Source organism: Arvicanthis niloticus, chromosome 8 (genome assembly GCF_011762505.2).
Source record: "Arvicanthis niloticus isolate mArvNil1 chromosome 8, mArvNil1.pat.X, whole genome shotgun sequence".
Classification (NCBI taxonomy): Eukaryota; Metazoa; Chordata; class Mammalia; order Rodentia; family Muridae; genus Arvicanthis; species Arvicanthis niloticus.
Window position 1 is genome coordinate 8,100,155 of NC_047665.1, and position 9,239 is coordinate 8,109,393.

General features: G+C 45.2%; 1 long non-coding RNA gene across 1 annotated transcript; it reads left to right on the plus strand.

Moving 5' to 3' along the window:
* The first annotated feature begins 6,717 nt into the window (after nucleotides 1-6,717).
* Nucleotides 6,718-8,729, plus strand: LOC143443244 (uncharacterized). Its single transcript, XR_013112034.1, has 2 exons — nucleotides 6,718-7,008; nucleotides 8,408-8,729. It is a non-coding gene; the product is annotated as an uncharacterized LOC143443244 (long non-coding RNA).
* Nucleotides 8,730-9,239: the final 510 nt, after the last annotated feature.

Here is a 9,239-nt window from a genome sequence, read left to right on the forward strand (position 1 = left end):
GCAGTGGCTGGGCGGAGATGGGGGTGGGGGTGGTCTCAGCTCTCTCATGGAACATAGGAGAAAACCCTGGCTTCAGACTTCCCCCCCACACAAACATGCACACACCCAAAATAGGAATGCAGGCACCGCCATGGCCGCATGCATACAGCTTCTAGCCCCAGAAACAGTGGAAACATGACAGATGTTCTCAAAGTCAAACAGGATCCATCGGTCCCATACCTGGGGTCACAGATCACCTAGGGAGATGTGTTGCTTAGTCCTGGTGGGGGAGGGTCCCAAGCATGCTTGCCACCCTGTCTTATACTCCTAATCACCAAATGACCACTCCAAGAGCCACATTTTGCTAGAGGCTGCCTGCAGAAATATTCCATGGCTGTACCCAAGCGTGTGTGGCTGTTAGCTAGGAATACAGCCCTTCAGAATACCATGGTTCTTCTGTAATATTTGGAGGTGATCGCTGACTTCCAAACAGGAGAAGGCATGGTTCTCTCTTTGCACCAGAAGTTCCAATACACTTCTTTTGGACAACTGGCTAAAGTGCCATATATAATTCTTCCATCCAAACCCTGAGAGGCCCTATAAAAAAAAAGAAAGAAAGAAAGAAAGAAAGAGAGAGAGAGAGAGAGAGAGAGAGAGAGAGAGAGAGAGAGAGAGAGAGAGGGGGGGGGGGAGGGAAAGGCCTGGCAGAACCTCTGCTTAATGGCAAGAAATCCCAAACCATGCAGGCAGCGTTAGCACCACCACATCAAGCAGGCTAAGCCATCAGAAGAGAAGCCTGTCTGTCTCTCCTAGAAGCACCTTTACACATCGGATCTGTGCCCAGCGAGGATGGCCAGCGGAAGTCAAATGAGGAGTCAGGATGTCCAGCTCAACTGTCAGAAATCTTTTCTACAGAGGCAGGGATCTGGATATCGTATTTCTGGGCATGCGGACTGCGAGTGTTCCACAGCGCTGTTGCCTTGGTCTGGTCAGATGAGGGCCCAGGAAACCCAGGATGTGCCTGAGGGTTCATCAAGAGACAGGTGTTGGTCACCAGACCCTGTGACCTTGAGCTGAATAGGAAACCAACCCAGTCTTAAAGGATTTTTGGATGTGCAGCTCCCCCTCATCGCGTCAGCACCACCAGCGGCCAACAGGTGGCAGGAGAGCTTCGGGGAGCGCTCACCTGAGGGCCATGCTGGTCCCCTCACTACAGCCAGAAGAAACCAAGGTCTGGCTTTCGCTGAGTCTTGGGGAGGACTGGAGCCACCAGGGCCTGGAACAGCCTGGGAGAGATGCAGAGAGCCGCTGTGGAGTCAGGGCCTTAGCTCTATCCTCACCAGGCACAGGCAGCGCATGGCCTCCCCCCACTGGGTACCAGGGAAGGAGAGCCGGGAACCCCCGGCTCATCCCAGCTGCATCCACCCAGCCAACCCCTTGGCTGCCCCTGGAGCTCCAGCCCAGCAGAGCATCCACCTTCTCCTCCTTGGATCGAGGGTTTTAAATTGTTTATAAAGATCCAGAGATGGAATGGAGGTGTCTGGAGGTGAAATAGGCCAAAGATATGGGGTCTGGACTGTCATCAGGCACCCCTTAACTGCTTGCTGCAATCACTGACATAAAATTATTTTTTTTTATCTGAATGGCAACAGTGGGCTCCCCCCTCCCGCATTTTATAAATAACTAACATTTCCTACCACCAATTTCCAGAGCCAACAGAGGGAACCCCTCAGCATGGCCGCAGTACTTTATGATGTATCGCCCCACGCGTTAGACAGCAAAAGGAATCCATCAGCTTTAATTTGTTCTGCTCTGGTCAGAACTGAGGTCTCTAGAAGCCGTCCATATACTTTCCAATTTTAAGTTTGAGAACGCTAAACTAATGATGTGAAACTAATGTGGTGTAACTCCAAGTGCCCTCTCTGCCAGTAGGAAATAATTTCTGCAGAGCTTCTAAAAACCAAACCAAACCAAACAAATAAATCAAATGGTTTTACAATGTGGAAAAGCCGAGAGCCGACTAAGTTGAAGTCCTGTTTGGGGGGAGGCCTGGCGGCTTGAGCAGCATGGAGCCAGCGACTCAGTCACTCGCAGGAGGTTGCTGGGCTCTGGGTGTCTGCAGCTGGGAGCAGCGTTCAAACTCCGGCCCAGCACGCCTCAGGAAAGCAATCTGGGTCACAAATTCAACATGACAGTTTTAACAAATACGATTTCAGCTTTTATATTTGGATTTAGGAAGGGGATGATGGCCTTACCCGGAATCACTATTAAATAGTAAGCTTATAACATGTTTGCTGACGGCGATATAGACCCTGCTTCTAATTAACTTTAAAGCATGCCGATCCTGCTTACACCGACAAGGAAAACAAAGCTAGCTGCCGGGCAGACTCAGAGAGAGGCAAATGTATAGAACTCAGAGAGAATGGACAAGGGTTTTTCCTACCTGAACCTGCCAGAAAAGCCTTTAAAAGTCAAGCTACTTTTTAAAGGTTTACAAGATTTTTTTCTTCCTCGACCAATTAGCATATCAATTTTTTAAAAGTATTTTAAAAATAGGGTGAAAGTGGCAGCTTCAGCTTTAAGACTACAGACATTTTTTTTAAATGAATTTGCTATATTATGAAATTGCAGTGTTTGTTAATGAAAGGGAATTGATTGCATCTGCCTATTTACAGGTTCAGTTTTTTTGGTTTTTTTTTTTTTTTTTTTTTAAATAGCTACTAGCCATTTAGCCAATGTAGAAAGCAAATAAATATTTCCCCCACGTCAGTTTTTTAATTTCTCTAGAAATGGCATCTCTTTATTGTCTGCAATGGACTGAAATGAAAATCATTGTTTAAACATCGCAGATTTTTGTATCTGCTGTAATGTTTCGAGCACGAAGCACAAAGCCGGCATAGTTTTGTTATACACACATATAGTCTGACCTGACTATCTCACACTTGGGCCTTGCTAACATATATCACTCTGAAAAAGACAGACAGGCTACCATAAAAGAGAAGAAATAAATAATGCCTAAGAATGCCTTTGGTTCCAGCAAGCGGAAAGTTACTATTATCCTAGTATTCGAAAACATTCATTTTGGAATTAGCCAAGAGTCCAATAATACAACTGTCTGTTACCATGTGTCCATGTGGGGCTAGGGAAAGAGTTCACACAGCACTGAGTTTGGTTTTATCCAAGAAATTAAGGTTATCTGAGTCAGCACTGGCAACTGAGGTCAGATCACGCTCTACTCGCTGGCCCAGCAGAAGGCAGGCGTCCCAGGGAACTTTTTGTACGTATGTGCCTCTGCAATTCTCAGAGAGCAGAGGTACAAAGGAAAAGCCTTCTGTGCTGTTGTTTAAAAATGATTACGGCTAATACCTGACCACGGCTGATTTTCCTGTCCTTCCCCACTTTAACATCGGAAGCGTGTGATCCGACCTCCAGATGCCCATTATTAATTGCATGCCCTTTGATGTCCAAACGTGGATGGAATCTACAAAGGCATTGACGTAAGAAAATATGCCTCCTTAAAAAAATTCCCAAGCCACTGCCTGTGATCTGTGTGAGCCTCTGTTCGTTTGCTCTCCTGCAGTGGCACTGAGGACACGCTCAGATGCTGGATATTTTGCCAATGGTTCTAGTAAAATGTGAGGAGAAGGAGGAGGAGGAGGAAGAGGAGGAGGAGGAGGAAAAGAGGAAGAAGAAGAAGAAGAAGAAGAAGAAGAAGAAGAAGAAGAAGAAGAAGAAGAAGAAGAAGAAGAAGAATTTTAAGACTTGTCTATATGATGGCACATTTTCTCATTTAGGAAGAATCTATGTAATTAAAAAAGCAAATATCTAAACTTTTATAACTTTGGGAATGTACATTGCAAAACTATAAAGAAAAAAGAAAGATATACACAAAGTAGCTAATAAAGGTTAAACCGCTCCGCAAGACAAGTGAAAAAAAAAAAAAAGCCCTTTACAAATATCTACACTTCGCTGGTGTTTTTTTTTTTTTTTTCTCCCCAGAGACAACTTCAATTTTTAAAAGTTTATTATGAGGGAAATCACTAGCTACACGCAAATTTCTTTTCTCCGGCAGAAGGCAAATAGACATGTTGATATAACATGGCTTCTTGTGTGCAATTTCAAAACAAATAGACTTTTTTTTTTACAAACCATTTATTTGGGGGGGATTGATTTGAAGAAAATTTTTCCTCTGCAAAGAAAAATTTATAAAAAGCTACATGTTCAAGATTATTTGACCCAGTGCCTATCATAACATCTTTACACACCTCAAGGATTTAGCATAGTGAAAGAAAGAGAGCAAAGAGGGCGTGAGGTTGAGCCCAGCGCGGCTTGCATGGATGGTTGCTTTCCTATGTGGAGCTCAGGGATATATCCTTCTGACCATTATTTGTTTATCATGAAAAAAAAAATCTGTTTGAGCTGCTTACATTGAATTCTTGCACATTTGGGGACTAAATCTTTTTACCATCCGGAATGAGACATGTTAGCAAAGTTTGTATTTTCAAATATTAGATTTTTCTGTCCTTGTCTGGGACTCTTTCAAAGCACAGACGTGAGCGTGCATACTCTCTCTACACAGAGGAGCTGTGAATCAACCAAAATTAAGAACTTTTAAGGAAAAAGAAAATTCTTCCAAAAAGTAAAGCTGAAAAAAAATATTTGCATAGTCTCCAACTTTGTTAAATCGAGTCGTCAACATACCTTACCGGAGAGAACTGGCTGAGCTGTTCACTATCTACAAAGCTGACCAGCTAAAGGTAAAGCAAATATTGTTTAAAATCATCCTGCTCTAAAGAAAAATTGGAAAATTAAACATTTACAGAAATCTTGGAATCTCCGCACCCATACTCTTTGTGGGGTATACAGTCAATTCGGGGATGGAATTTCCAATTGTTCAAAGATTCCCTCTGCCAATAACATCATGGCTTCTACATGTGCAAGCACCACAAATATAATGATGCATTAGCCCCATGTAAAAACTCTTGGGTTCCCAGTAAATCTAAATATATACAGAATTAAAACTGGAACGAGGAACAAGTCCAGTGTTACTCCTTTCAAAATACTAATTTAATAACTCTCCAAGAAATAGAGTGTTTTAGGAAAGGCAACCCAGATGTCAGCATATAAAATCAGGCTATAAAGTGCCCTTCAAATATATTTCAATCATTTTTAAATATTTACATTTAATAAGGACAAGTTTTTATGGCAAGAGAGAGGTAATTACACTTATCATTCATGGAAAAATGTAGTTTTAATGGCTTGTATATTGATTTGCAAAGGTGAAATAGTACCCTAAAATATGTCATTGTCTTCCCCCCCACCCCACCCTTCTGTTTGGCAATTTGGTGCTTTCTCAAAAACAAAATATGTAATGTTAGCCACCGGCTGGTAAGCAGACACTGCTAATCCGGCATACATACACACAGTGAGCCTTCTTCTCCAAGCCTCCTACTCTAACAAACTGAAACTCCAAGAATTTGTGCTTTGGCGAATAATTATAAGAATCTTATCAGACTTTTATAGCCTTTCCTAATGAGGCTATTTATTTGGCAAACATCAGTCCCAAGGACTGGTATCACCTTGATCAGGGTCTGGACCCTACTGAAACTTCTCCCTCCTGCTCCATCTACACAAAAGCATATCTTATCAGAAGGAGCCTGCTGCAGGCAGACCACAGCTTCTGAAAATTCACCAGGGGTCAAACTTCAGATCAGAAGTCAGGCAGAATCAGGTTTGGCCACTGTGAGCCAGTAGCCCTGTTATAACTCAGCCCCGTGGACTACTGGGAAGAGGGGGAGACATGAGTCCAGGAAGGACCCCGGCCTCCAACTACAAGACTCTTTACAAGGAAGCGATTACACATTAGGGACCTCAGAGTGTAACATGACTTAAGCTTTCTCGACGTAGCCTCGGTGGATGCTCACCTGTCCTTGAATGCTGTCTCCTACTAACAGGTTCTTTACTCTGGTGCTTTAACATAACCCCAGAGAAAGTGTCTTAATTTGATTAAAAGTGACTTCAGATGAATCCATAAATAAAATCCTCTCACCTCTAGCAGGGAGGGCAAAGGGCTTTGCATGTCTGGACTGGGCAGTCCTGACACATTCAGGAGCTCTAAGAAGGGCAGACTAGAGAAATAAACAAACCATTCCGGACAGCGTTTCAAAGTCCGCCAAGATAGAATTCCCAGCCCACGGCTTCTGACTTCATCTTGGACAACCAGGCTGGAGGGGGACAACCTTGGGGTGGGATGACAGGGGTTAGGTTTGCAAATGACCTAAGGTGGATAAATATTTGTAAAACATTTTGAAAAATTAACAAGCACCCTAACTACAGAAAAGGCCTCCATTCTGTTGCTTGGGAGATTTTAAGGGGAGAGTTGATATTTGAGGCCCAAGACAAAAATGTGGCCTAAAGGATCAGACCCCTGTGGCCATAGCCAGACTCTGGGTGGCAGAAGGCTCCATAAAGAACACTCTATCATGAGTGAGTTTGCCTAGAGAGCAAGGAATTTTTAGCCTCGGTTTTCCATGTAACTGAGAGCCCTTCACCCTGGGTAAGCCCCATGGCATTCCCGCCTCCCGGGAACGTGAGATGACCTCTCATTTCTGGGCAGGCTCTCAGATCCCTCAGAATAAAGCCAAAGCAAAATGGCTCCTCTCAGAGGGCTGCTACCCCCCCAACCCCCACCTTTCCCAAACCAAGCCAGCAACACCCAACCCCTGGAAGAGAGTGAGAACCCTGATCTCTTTTGTCTGAGACAGGCACTCTAACCACAAAAACAACTCTTGCCATTGGCACTGCTTCCGTCACCATAGCAACTGGCTTCTAAAAAGGCGAAGGCATTGGTTTGAGATTCACAGCCAAATGAACATTTCCACAGCTCTGATCTGCTCCTCACGAGTCTCTACCCTTCCTCTGGGATCTTCAAGAGCCCAGTCCTGAAGCAGCTGGGTTGGTTTTCACAGCTGAACTCTCTGCCTGCAGACCCATGCTCCAGATGCCAATTCAACACCCCAGCTGAGACAGGTGAGGCTTCCCTTGGGCTTCCATGACAAGAGAATAGCTGTCAGACTGTGGTCTCTGGAGGAGAGGAAGCAGGAGAAATAGTCTAGCACTCTTGTGTGGAAGCAGCCTGCTCAGTGAGCATGCAGGTCTCATTTAGTCAGAAAACATCAAGCTGGACTCTGAGCACAAAGGCAATGGATCAAGATACTCGTCAGGGCTAACGCTGGCAGCCTGGTGAGGAGAAAGGCGTTGAGGGTTCCTGCTGCCCAGATTAACCACATCAACTACATAGTGACGGTTCTGCCACTCATCAGCCCCAGTAAGGCAGTGTGTGAGGGAATATGCACACTTCTTCCTCAATACTCCCTAAGATGTGGAGATCGTTGGGACACTCAGGCCCAGCCTCTGGCCCATAGAGGTAAGACTTGGCAAAGGCATGGAGAAGCTTGGCCTAAAATTTGGCCTCTTGGACACGCCTTTGGCTGCGTCAGCCTCACGAGTTAGGTGATAGCTGTTTCTGACTGTCTGGGTCGGTAACAATTTGCAGTGAGGACCCATTCCGCAAACTCGGAGAGACTGGAGATGGGCTATTAGCCTCAGCCCCTTTCATGTGAAATTACTTCTACTGGCACTAATATGCCATCATTTGAAAGCTTTAACCCAAGTGGACGGCGCCCATCCCAAGCCAGAGCCCGGACCCAGGCAGCGCGTCCATGTGCTAGCTATTACAGGGTTGTTTGGGCCGTCCCCAGCCAGCATTTGCTGCTGCGCGCTGAGAACTGCTGTCAGGAAATGTCCTTCTCTAAATTACATAATTAGGGTGTTGGGGAGCATAGTGAAGGCAGATTAGGACATCACTTGCTCTCCGTGCAAGCAACGATTCCAAGCACATAAGCAAACACTTAAGCTATGCGAACGGTTTAATATTGATTAAACAATGATCTCCAGGTCTAAACTCTAAGCATGGTAGGTAGAAGGCACTGGGAGGAGAAAAAACAACGAGTGGGCTTAACAGTGCGCGTTGATTTACAGAGCAGCTGCACTTTGACCTGACAGATCAAAATCAGGATTTGCAATGATTACCTGAAATAAAGTCCAGGGTCCCACCCCCTCAAGCTCACAGTGGGGCTGGGGGCTAAAATGGTCTGGGTCAGGGGGGGGTCAAGTTCTTCTCTCAGCAAGACCAGCTTCTCACCACCACCCCCCCCAACCCACTTCCAGAAACCGAGACCCAGGCAAAGTGCGAGCTCAAATTGCATTTCATTTATTGTTTCTAACTACGGGCCACAGACTTCAACTTGATTAGAAAATTGTGCTGATGCTTCCTGGGAAGTAGAGATGGAGCCTTCCAGAGGAGGTGAAGGAGGGGATTTTCCACATAAACCCCGCTTCTTCTAAAGAGTGTTCCCATCTTTGGCAGTGCCTGTGACCACACATTATCCGGGTGCCCAAGCAAGAGCTCGTGTGAGGAGCAGCTGCGACCAACAGGCAGGCTTCCTGCTGGGAGGCTTGGAGAACAGACAGAAGCCCCTAACTTAGTCATGGGGATCTGCCCTGGTTGTTACTGGGATCTTTCCTGGGGTGGGGGTGGGGAGGCCACTGCTACAGCATCCTCTGAATCCAGACTTCCTCCTGGCTCAGTTTTTGTGTTTTTTCTCCCTGTCCCTCAGCAGAAGACAGAATGAGAAGGAGGCTGAGAGACACCAATCACAATAATAAAAACTAGGGGTGGGCTTTCTCCATGCCAAGTGTCTTCTTCTCATCCATCCGTCACACAGAGGCATCACAGGCAATCCTCTGTGGTAGGCATCATTATCTGTTTTGTCCCTGTGACTGGATCACAAGTCTGAGGCTCAGTGAGAGTAAGCTGCCCCAGAATTTGTCACAAGCTTCATAAATTTTGCCAATTTAAAAAATAATTGTGTAGCTTTTAATGTATACTAGGCAATATGCTAAAACTCTAAAGTATTAGTTATAATGTTTAATGCATCTTCCATTCATTGTTATGATTTTCTTCATCTTAAAATGAATATAAACTGATTCACAGGTGGGCTAAGTTATGTGATGTGCTCCCAGTGACACCCTGTAACTAAGTTAATATTCTAACACTGTCCCTCTTGCTCCAAAGTCCACATTTCTAATCTGTTCATAGAGCTGAACCCAGTTCTTAACAAAGGAAGGGCACAAACCCCTGACACCATCTGCTATGAGTCTCTGTGACAGGACCCAGCAGTGCACTGAGGGTAGCGGGT